Source organism: Argopecten irradians, chromosome 8 (genome assembly GCF_041381155.1).
Source record: "Argopecten irradians isolate NY chromosome 8, Ai_NY, whole genome shotgun sequence".
Lineage (NCBI taxonomy): Eukaryota > Metazoa > Mollusca > Bivalvia > Pectinida > Pectinidae > Argopecten > Argopecten irradians.
Genome location: NC_091141.1, coordinates 6,550,172 through 6,562,293, shown reverse-complemented (window position 1 = coordinate 6,562,293; position 12,122 = coordinate 6,550,172). Strand labels below are relative to the sequence as shown.

The window sequence follows — 12,122 nt, the reverse complement described above, 5'->3', positions numbered from 1 at the left end:
GAAAGGGGATTTGCAATATCCTACCATCAGATCGAATGATCATTTTTACTATCAAAAGATACTGATCAATCTAACTATAAAAGTTTTGATTTTTTTTCCCAATGCCCATGCCAGGAAATGGCAGCCTATAATGGCCCATATATATCCTTCCTCAGGTTTCTAGTTCATCTATAAGTAAAGGGAATCAGTATACTTGGTAAGATACTTTCGTGTTTGAAGAGATTTCCAAATTAATCAATGAACTGTGCTTTAAGCAATAAGAAATGTTACCATTTCAAGATATAACTTGATTTGGACTAATATGTCAGTAGCCATATTTTAAATGTTTGGACATCCAGACATTTCCATTGAATTAAAGAATAATCCCTATAATGTATACACAGGTAGATGGCCTGTGATTGGAAAGTTCACAATTTCTCATGGGTACTTTTACTCTGTAGCATGACCCCTAAAGTCCAGGAAGGATAAAGAATGGTCCACTATACCTAATGTGACGTCAATAGTAAGATCACAGAGAGCCCTATTTCAAAGCAGGACCCTGGCCCCTAATGTGTCTTTAATGGCCCCTCCCAGGGATTCAGCTCTTTGAAATCTCAGCCATCTAAACCTTAATGTTCTATAATGGGCATATGTTACCTGTGGCCCTACACTGGACATACACCCTGGTCAGCCCGTGTACCTCCAGCAGGTGAACTAACATGCAGGGTGGACAGACTGTTGAGATCGTTATCTATTTTATACTCATCCTGTCTGCATTTCTTATATAGTCAAACCTGTCTATAAAGACCATCCAAGAAATAACCCAATACATTCAAAACTGTCTATAGCAACCACCTATGGAATAATCCAATAATCAAACCTGTCTATAACGACCACCCAAGAAACAATCCAGAGTCTTAGTAGTCAAATGGCTTTTACACACAGGTCATATAGTTAGTATTGAAATTGACCATTTAAACACCAAGAATGTGGTCTTGATAAGCAGGTGGCCTTTTTACAGAGGTGATCACTTATAGGTAGTTTTTATTGTATGTAACATTTAACAAACTCAAACAAGTTTATTTTAATTAAGGACCCATATAACTGAATTCTGTTTTTATTAAGTTTTCAATATCAAGTGGAAGTTATTTCAATATCATGAAATATTCAGACAGTCAATGGATCAGTACAGTGATTGCTATTGAATCCTAATTTAAATAATATGCCGTTTTCAATAATGTGTAATTCAGAACCATGGTCGTTACCGGGTATATTCAAAGCTCCTCATCATTTAAACATCATCGACGGGTCATTTTTAATACTTCATACTGAATTTTTCCAATTCAGATTTGAACACTTCCAACCCATTGAGTAACATCACACCTACAAAGCAACTCAATGATCCAGATTTCATGGAATCACACAGATTTCAGCCATTGTAATTAATTTCTTTGATAAACCCCTTGGTTTCATCTTTAGCTTAAAAGGCAGAATGTTTCAGAAGCTAAATATTTCAGATATTTTGATTGAGACAAAATTTATATTCTCGTCATCAAAATCATATTTATCAAGTCCAGGTATCATAAAACGGAACCAAATTGAAAGGACATTATTCATGGGCGATCCTCTGTTCATACAAAAGGCTAAAAGCTAACCACTCTCTGAAGGAAATCTATCATATTTCTACAAACCCACATACATTTAGATTTCTTTTGCCAAGGCTTTATTCATCAGAAACATATTTTACAAGTCAAAATATATCTCTTCTTCTGGTTCATAATATATATATATCACAACCAGCGATTTCAGGCCTTACAAATGCAGGACTGGCGACAGGAAATTTGAGCTGGGACACGCTCCAAGGTCTTTAACACACAAAAACAAATTAATCTTATGACTAGTGCGAACTGTTTTATAAAAATCAATGTATTTAAATGCATATGATAGCAATCATCAATGATAGATATATAGCTGTCAAAAACACATTTACAATCATAAAGAATGGTAAAGTGTTTATGTAATGCAGCAGTTCAGATTTAAACGTTTAGAAAACAAAGACTTTGTCTAGTGATAATTAAGTATCATGACTCATCATCCATTTCCTTCTGTCAACCTTACACTCGTTAATTTTTTTTTGACAATCCAAAGAAACCATATAAATCCTTAATGGACTCCACTGCTGAATATATAACAACATAAGTTGTCATTTATCATGTAATATGCTAATTAACACCTTCCCAAACTATCAAATAAATTTTTCCTTTTTTTTCCCTTCTATTTTTATATGAAAAATGATCATATCATATTTTACTAAGTTAAATGCTGTTTTGTTGACTTAGTTTTAAGAAAAGTTTATAAAGAGCAACAACATGTGCATGTGGCTTCCTCTTCTCTAATGAATTTGATACATCAAGTTTTCAAATAAGACTATCATTCCAAAAAGGATAAGAAGTGAAAGTGATGATTATTGTGAGGCAGAGTAAAGTGGTATTACTATGACAACCTGGGGATCTCATCATTTAGTAGAAGTAACAGTCTATACCATTTCACTATCACTACTGAAGCAATTGTTCTTTACTGACGATTTGTCACCATTTCACCATCGTACTGTAGCAATTGTTCTCGACTGACGATTTGTCACCATTTCACCATCGTACTGTAGCAATTGTTCTCGACTGACGATTTGTCACCATTTCACCATCGTACTGTAGCAATTGTTCTCTACTGACGATTTGTCACCATTTCACCATCGTACTGTAGCAATTGTTCTCTACTGACGATTTGTCACCATTTCACCATCGTACTGTAGCAATTGTTCTCTACTGACGATTTGTCACCATTTCACCATCGTACTGTAGCAATTGTTCTCTACTGACGATTGTCACCATTTCACCATCGTACTGTAGCAATTGTTCTACTGACTTTCACTGAGTTTGTCACATTTCACATTTCACCATCGTACTGTAGCAATTGTTCTCTACTGACGATTTGTCACCATTTCACCATCGTACTGTAGCAATTGTTCTCTATTTGTCACCATTTCACCATCTGTAGCAATTGTTCTCTACTGACGATTTGTCACCATTTCACCATCGTACTGTAGCAATTGTTCTCTACTGACGATTTGTCACCATTTCACCATCGTACTGTAGCAATTGTTCTCTACTGACGATTTGTCACCATTTCACCATCGTACTGTAGCAATTGTTCTCTACTGACGATTTGTCACCATTTCACCATCGTACTGTAGCAATTGTTCTCTACTGACGATTTGTCACCATTTCACCATCGTACTGTAGCAATTGTTCTCTACTGACGATTTGTCCAGAGTTATATAACCTGGTACATCACTTCCTACTCAACACATGCCCAAATAAATCTAACTTAATCACAGATGAGTAAGTCTCGACTATAAGGGATAATCATGTTTTTGTAGAAATGATATCAAAGGTTGACCTTTTAGGGTCGTACAATAGGTCATGTGTCAGGTGTGTGCTCACTACAGGTAAACCCCAGGTAATTAATACCGATGTTACACAGGTATACAGCATGTTATAGCCACATTAGTGTCACTGCAGATTAATAGAGTCAAAAACGGGGAAATCCTTATAACGGGGCCGAGAGCATGAGGTCAGCTGTGAACCTCATTACAACACGATGATAAAACCATGTGGTATTTACAATCATACAATCCTATTTTATAAAATATCTGTTTTTATATCAAATGAAATTAATTACACCAGACCTGGAAACAAAATTAAATCTATTATTTTTTCTGAGGATCAATTTTGACATGCATCATTGATTTATATGGATGAGATGTGATGAAGGTTTTTAAATCTGATTTACTTCCAATACTGCAGGCCCAGGGTAAAGTTATAATCTTTGGACTTGTTATTTTTATACACATTTAATTATGAGCTCATAAATTTGATGTCATGGATTTGTAAAATATAGAGGGTGAAGCGAGCCGTGACAAAAAACTAATAGTTACAGCAGAAATATACACTGTACATGCTGACAAAATGTATAAATGTCTCACAATATATGAAATGTATAAGTAATGTTTCAAGTCCATGCAAATGGAAGGAAACTCATCGAGAGAACTTGACATATTTTCGTTAAAATTGAGTTATTTTGTACTATAAAGATAGCAATTTAAACAAGTGGTATTAAAAAACTGACTTAATTATTTATAAGTGAAATTTAGTTTGTTTAACTACTAGTACCATATTCAACCAAATATTTAGCGTCATTAAAGAAAATTGAAAAAAATGCAAAGGTGCTTAAAAACATGAAATAATTGCAAATTACACATGTAACTTTGTATGTTAATGTATTAAAAATTCTAGATTACTTGAAAAAACTCACAATTTGAATAGGTATTGCTACATTTAAGCAATATTTTAATAAATAAATTGAAAAGCAAATAAACCCCCTTAACTAAGAATATAAAATTCAAGTATCCTACCTGTTGTGTCTCGTCGTAACCAACTTTCTTGTTTGATGTGCTGACTGGTTGAGGGAGTTTGTAGGTTATAAATTGGTACCTGTAATTTGTAATTGTATCTAGGTTAGACAATAGTCAGACAAATAGTTCACACCTATCATTGTGTCCTGTAATCTCTAACTGTAAACCTCCTATCTTCTCCCATCAGCCTCCAGGACATCTCATACACACGCCTAATTTTTTCACAAAGTTGACATAATTATCAAATTATTTATTGCACATTGCAAGGCAATTCAATTTTATGTTCCTTTTGATTATAAACACAATACAAAGAAGTGTTAAGATTGATTTGGACATCAAAGTGGAGTAGGCCTCGGGGCCACGCTAAACACTTGCCAGGAATCGGTCAAGGTGTGACACACAGTTACACCTATACTGGTTACCTCAGAGCCATAGGACACAGGAGTTACCTCCCTTGCTGGCCTTCCCTACTGTGATCAGTGTTTAGTACTTGGTTTGGTGATAAAAACTAGCCGTAAACTGTTTGATGTTCAGGCTTTTGTGTGTCAGATTTCTTCTTTTATTGTTTTCTTTCATGGCGCTTGTTTATATCTAACTTAACATAGAAGACCATCAGGCCTGTGTTCTATCTACCTGTGGTCACCTGGGTCGAGTGATCGAGTCATTAACATACCTTGACTTTTTTTACCTGTAATCTTTGATAACTGTTCACTAGGCCACCTGGGTGTAGTTGGACCAGACAATAGCCTCTGTAAACCTATAGGAGTATACAGTGTTAGGATCAGTACTGTGTGGTTAAAGGAAACCATCTTTAAAGCAGACGTCAAAACCATAGATACTGTTTTCTTACTGAAAGGTTTGCCACCTCCCTCCACAATGCTCCAACAAAATAAGTTGAGAACATGGTCTTATTGTATATTTGGAGAAACTAAAGAAAGTATCCTCTGTTTTCTTGATGACAAACTTGATGAAAGATTTGAACTGATACGATTATCAGGAATCTTTCTCCTTTTACTTTTTTAAAATTTTGTACAGAAAGATCTCCCTTTTAATTACACTACATTTCAAACTGAATTGAATGCAATTAAATGTATGAAAAGTTCCAATGATAAAGATCAAACTCTGAAAGTCAAACATGAATCAGCCAAAGTTCACCACAACCCGATCCCATCAAATTGGTGTGCACTGCCTCTAAGAAAACGACAAGACAAAGCCAGAGAGCAGACGTCGACAAACAAACAAACGTCCGGATGATACGGATCTAAAGCAATATCTGTGAAGGCGAATATCCCATATCAAGGTTGCTTCCATGGCAATGTCTTGTATCGTGAATGAAACCAATCATCTTACAGTGACCAGCCAAGCGCTCATGTAATCGTATCAAGTGACTATTAAAAGATCTTGACCCCAAGCTATCTTTTTTCACAATCTTTCAGTGCAAATTAATTCATTCATGAGATAGTGGAGGATATAATCTTTCATCAATTCCCTCCCATTGTCTAAGTTGACCATATACCTGCAGTTTTGACAATAGTTCCATCTTACTGGGTTCGCTGAACGATGGCGATCGAGCAGTGACAGGAGGTCGATGTTTTATCTCCAGGAGATGTATGGGGCTATTTGCCTTCCAGCACAAGTCAATGACAAAGTCTCCTATTTTCTAAAATGCTAAAAAGCAAGAAAAAAGTCTGTTTGAATTGTAAGGAACAAATGGAGTTAGAATTTATGGGATTGTGTAAATGTTGTGTAGAATGGTTTCTGTCATAGCCCGTACAAAGACGAGATCTCTGTGATCACCATTTAAAGGTATTCCTGTGGCCCCTAAGATACACTAATCACCCATTTACAATCCTATGGCCTGTATTTAGAGTACCCTATTACCATACATCTATCAAACCAGTAGATTCCTTACGTCTTTTTTCATGATTTGTGTTTTTTAACTCTAAACATTTCCATACCAACGATAACTGGGGATGAAAAGCTATTTTCTGATTGTCAAGAATCTTGAACATTTGAAAAATGTTATTTTCAAAAATGTTTTAGTAAATTAATGGTAAAATGAAAGTATAATTAATTACATGTATTTAATGAAGGTGTACCTGAAGACCAGATGTATGATTTAATGTAATAGAAGTAGTCTGTTTTACTGAAAGGATCCTAAATGTCACCACCTTGGTCTGCAAATCACAACCAGAACAAATTAAATATAGTTATTTATACATTAATTATAAACATCACTGTTTTTATTGAACATTGAACATGTCTTATAAAAGTTTCTGAGAATATGATAAATGTAACTGGACCCATTAACATACAGATGGATTGTTCCAGCCGAGTCTTCATATCGATGATCATCGGACATCACTCAATATACCCATATACCGCCAACAGGCCATAACTTCCTCCGCGACGCTTTGAAGTCCGCCACGGAACAACCACAATGTCAACATGTTTTATTCTGAAAAATATTGATAATATTTTATTAATGGGCATTGTATGGTAATCTATCAATGAACATGAACACTTAATGTTGGCCATTATTTATACTAATACCACCCATCTGTATCTGTCTGGTCAAACGGTAAAGGAGCACGTACCAGCTAGGTATATATCTGTCAATTCAATGAATATCAAGAATTCCTTAAATAGCAACTGACTTTATGTATTTAAAAATTAGTGAAATTTCACGTTTCCATTGTAAAAATGAGTTTATCATGGAATGAACATTTTAGGTTAATAGGTTTATTTGTAAAGAATAAATTTTTTTGAGTCATGTAAAATACCAAAGATATGAATCCATAAAAACAAACATTAATCATTATGATAGTGTTTATAAATCAATGTTAAAATCATAGACTTGATAAAAAGGTTATTGAGTTCATCTACCGGGTAATGTCAAAAACAGCACAAATGCTATTTTATTTTTTATAATATTACATATTATTTTATCTTATCTTTTATGTGTATTTTCATTAAAGATGCTCCACTGCTGACAAACATTATTTTTTCACTATCAAAAATATGAGCAGACAATTTAGTATTTTTCTTCAGTTAAAAAGTTACTTACTTTACACCATTACCACCATTGAAAAGTTTAAGCTTCTAATTTTACTTTAAGTTAAAAATATAAAAAATAATTAATTGCATCCCGAAAAAATTCCATGTCACTATATCCTATATGGAATGAAATACTGATTGCTTATGCACCAAAGACAAGATAAATTATTTTATTACATTTTTTATGCTAATTATACATATATACACACATTTAAACACCAGTTACTGTTCAAGTGATGAATATCATTTACGCTCTGTCGGCGGTGGAGCATCCTTAAATCCTTATAATTTAATGGTATTCAAAACAAATAAATTGTATGTTTAGTCAGAATTCTCTAAATATTTAGTAGATTAATTTTGAAACATTAATTTTTCACAATTTTGTATAAATTACCGATTCAGAAATTAATTTTCTAGGATATATAGGAATAAAGTATTTAGAATAACTTAGAAGATACTTTTTAGCAAAAAGCATCAAAGTGACTGATCTAATATATTGATCTATATTATAAAAGATCCGAAGAAAAACAGAAGTTAAACTACATACCTATTTATCTATAGATGTGACCAAGTAAGAAATCAAATGCTTCAACTAGATATTTTTGCCAGAAAATGATGAGGCCAATTCTAGGTATATACAATTCCACATCTAGAGCACCTGAACTCTATATAAATAGGGATGTCATAGTATACTTCCTAAATAAGATTATCAAAGTAAAAAATAACCTATTTTTATACTTATACTTCCTAAATAAGATTATCAAAGTAAAAAATAACCTATTTTTTATACTTATACTTCCTAAATAAGATTATCAAAGTAAAAAATAACCTATTTTTATACTTATACTTCCTAAATAAGATTATCAAAGTAAAAAATAACCTATTTTTTTATCTTATACTTCCTAAATAAGATTATCAAAGTAAAAAATAACCTATTTTTATACTTATACTTCCTAAATAAGATTATCAAAGTAAAAAATAACCTATTTTTATACTTATACTTCCTAAATAAGATTATCAAAGTAAAAAAAATAACCTATTTTTATACTTATACTTCCTAAATAAGATTATCAAAGTAAAAAATAACCTATTTTTTTACATATACTTCCTAAATAAGATTATCAAAGTAAAAAATAACCTATTTTTATACTTATACTTCCTAAATAAGATTATCAAAGTAAAAAATAACCTATTTTTATACTTATACTTCCTAAATAAGATTATCAAAGTAAAAAATAACCTATTTTTATACTTATACTTCCTAAATAAGATTATCAAAGTAAAAAATAACCTATTTTTATACTTATACTTCCTAAATAAGATTATCAAAGTAAAAAATAACCTATTTTTATACTTATACTTCCTAAATAAGATTATCAAAGTAAAAAATAACCTATTTTTATACTTATACTTCCTAAATAAGGTTATCAAAGTAAAAAATAACCTATTTTTATGCTTATACTTCCTAAATAAGGTTATCAAAGTAAAAAATAACCTATTTTTATACTTATACTTCCTAAATAAGATTATCAAAGTAAAAAATAACCTATTTTTATACTTATACTTCCTAAATAAGATTATCAAAGTAAAAAATAACCTATTTTTATGCTTATACTTCCTAAATAAGATTATCAAAGTAAAAAATAACCTATTTTTATGCTTATATACTTCCTAAATAAGATTATCAAAGTAAAAAATAACCTATTTTTATACTTATACTTCCTAAATAAGATTATCAAAGTAAAAAATAACCTATTTTTATACTTATACTTCCTAAATAAGGTTATCAAAGTAAAAAATAACCTATTTTTATACTTATACTTCCTAAATAAGATTATCAAAGTAAAAAATAACCTATTTTTATACTTATACTTCCTAAATAAGATTATCAAAGTAAAAAATAACCTATTTTTATGCTTATACTTCCTAAATAAGATTATCAAAGTAAAAAATAACCTATTTTTATACTTATACTTCCTAAATAAGATTATCAAAGTAAAAAATAACCTATTTTTATACTTATACTTCCTAAATAAGATTATCAAAGTAAAAATACCTATTTTTTATACTTATACTTCCTAAATAAGTTATCAAAGTAAAAAATAACCTATTTTTATGCTTATACTTCCTAAATAAGGTTATCAAAGTAAAAAATAACCTATTTTTATGCTTATACTCTTCCTAAATAAGGTTATCAAAGTAAAAAATAACCTATTTTTATGCTTATACTTCCTAAATAAGGTTATCAAAGTAAAAAATAACCAATTTTTATGCTTATACTTCCTAAATAAGGTTATCAAAGTAAAAAATAACCAATTTTTATACTTATACTTCCTAAATAAGGTTATCAAAGTAAAAAATAACCTATTTTTATACTTATACTTCCTAAATAAGATTATCAAAGTAAAAAAAATAACCTATTTTTATGCTTATAAAACTTCCTAAATAAGATTATCAAAGTAAAAAATAACCTATTTTTATGCTTATACTTCCTAAATAAGGTTATCAAAGTAAAAAATAACCTATTTTTATACTTATACTTCCTAAATAAGGTTATCAAAGTAAAAAATAACCTATTTTTATACTTATACTTCCTAAATAAGGTTATCAAAGTAAAAAATAACCTATTTTTATGCTTATACTTCCTAAATAAGGTTATCAAAGTAAAAAATAACCTATTTTTATGCTTATACTTCCTAAATAAGGTTTATCAAAGTAAAAAATAACCTATTTTTATGCTTATACTTCCTAAATAAGGTTATCAAAGTAAAAAATAACCTATTTTTATGCTTATACTTCCTAAATAAGGTTATCAAAGTTAAAAAATAACCTATTTTTATACTTATACTTCCTAAATAAGGTTATCAAAGTAAAAAAATAACCTATTTTTATACTTATACTTCTAAAATAAGGTTATCAAAGTAAAAAAGAACCTATTTTTATGCTTTAAACTTCCTAAATAAGGTTATCAAAGTAAAAAATAACCTATTTTTATACTTATACTTCCTAAATAAGATTATCAAAGTAAAAAATAACCTATTTTTATACTTATACTTCCTAAATAAGGTTATCAAAGTAAAAAATAACCTATTTTTATATGCTTATACTTCCTAAATAAGATTATCAAAGTAAAAAATAACCTATTTTTATGCTTATACTTCCTAAATAAGGTTATCAAAGTAAAAAATAACCTATTTTTATGCTTATGCTTCCTAAATAAGGTTATCAAAGTAAAAAATAACCTATTTTTATGCTTATACTTCCTAAATAAGGTTATCAAAGTAAAAAATAACCAATTTTTATGCTTATGCTTCCTAAATAAGGTTATCAAAGTAAAAAAATAACCATTTTTATGCTTATACTTCCTAAATAAGGTTATCAAAGTAAAAAATAACCAATTTTTATGCTTATACTTCCTAAATAAGGTTATCAAAGTAAAAAATAACCAATTTTTATGCTTATACTTCCTAAATAAGGTTATCAAAGTAAAAAATAACCTATTTTTATGCTTATACTTCCTAAATAAGGTTAATAAAGTAAAAAATAACCTATTTTTATACTTATACTTCCTAAATAAGGTTATCAAAGTAAAAAATAACCTATTTTTATACTTATACTTCCTAAATAAGATTATCAAAGTAAAAAAAATAACCTATTTTTATACTTATACTTCCTAAATAAGGTTATCAAAGTAAAAAATAACCTATTTTTATCAGGGTAATTCTTCTCCTCTGAAAATCCAATCAGACTGTAGTCACTGTGATTAGTCAGTTTACCCCTCTAAAAGTTCATCCCTTACATCTACAAAAAGTAGAGGATTTTTATAAATACCATTTTTTTTTATTCTAAAATATATTTCATTTTTTTTGTTGTTAAAAGTGCACAGGAACATTAATTCTGTTGAGAAGTATAAGTATCATATATTACATTAATATAAGTCATATTCTTCAATTTGTATGAATAAAAACATGTTGTATGTATATGTTCTGCACTAGTTTACACAACTTCATCTACTAGTATATTACAATTCTGATGGGTTTTTGATAAAGTTGGTAAAGGGAGATAATTATAGTGACTTCAACACATTATTATATACATGTACATTTATTCAATTAGTTCAGTATCAAAAACTACATGAATTCCTCTGATTTCTGAAACAGCTGCAAGTACATAAATAGGTACAGGTGGGGTTTGTAATTTTAATACATTGTGCTGCATGATTTGAATTCATTTCATGGTTTGACAATACATCTATGCATGATATATCCGCTCTCTGTAATGTTACAGTGTATCAAAACTTGTGATATTGGATTGAGAAACTCATCAAACTAACAAAGCTATATAAATTAGGGATCATGAGTTTTGTAACCATCATTGAGTTTTTGAATTAGATCTACAGACACCAGATTTCTGTCTCCCCTAATTCTCATGCCATTCCTACAGTTATACATAAATCATCATCCACATGGCATGAGGCACCTTTTGAATTTAATTTTCAGCTGTATCACAATTTGTTTCAAATTTTCTTCTAAAAAAATTAAGAAAGGAAAGGATTTTATGGAGCATGATGAAAAGATATTAATCTTAAACGTACCAAAGGCCATCTTAACGTGTC

General features: G+C 30.0%; 1 protein-coding gene and 1 long non-coding RNA gene across 2 annotated transcripts in view; both read right to left on the bottom strand.

Annotated features, from left to right (window-relative positions):
• The window catches only part of LOC138329209 (fatty acid-binding protein 9-like), an 82,486-nt gene that overhangs the window by 12,265 nt on the left and 58,099 nt on the right, over positions 1–12,122 (bottom strand). The window lies entirely within an intron of this gene.
• LOC138328757 (uncharacterized) lies at positions 4,451–6,359 on the bottom strand. Its single transcript, XR_011209348.1, has 3 exons — positions 5,967–6,359; positions 5,124–5,207; positions 4,451–4,529 (listed from the first exon to the last, which is right to left on the bottom strand). It is a non-coding gene; the product is annotated as an uncharacterized lncRNA (long non-coding RNA).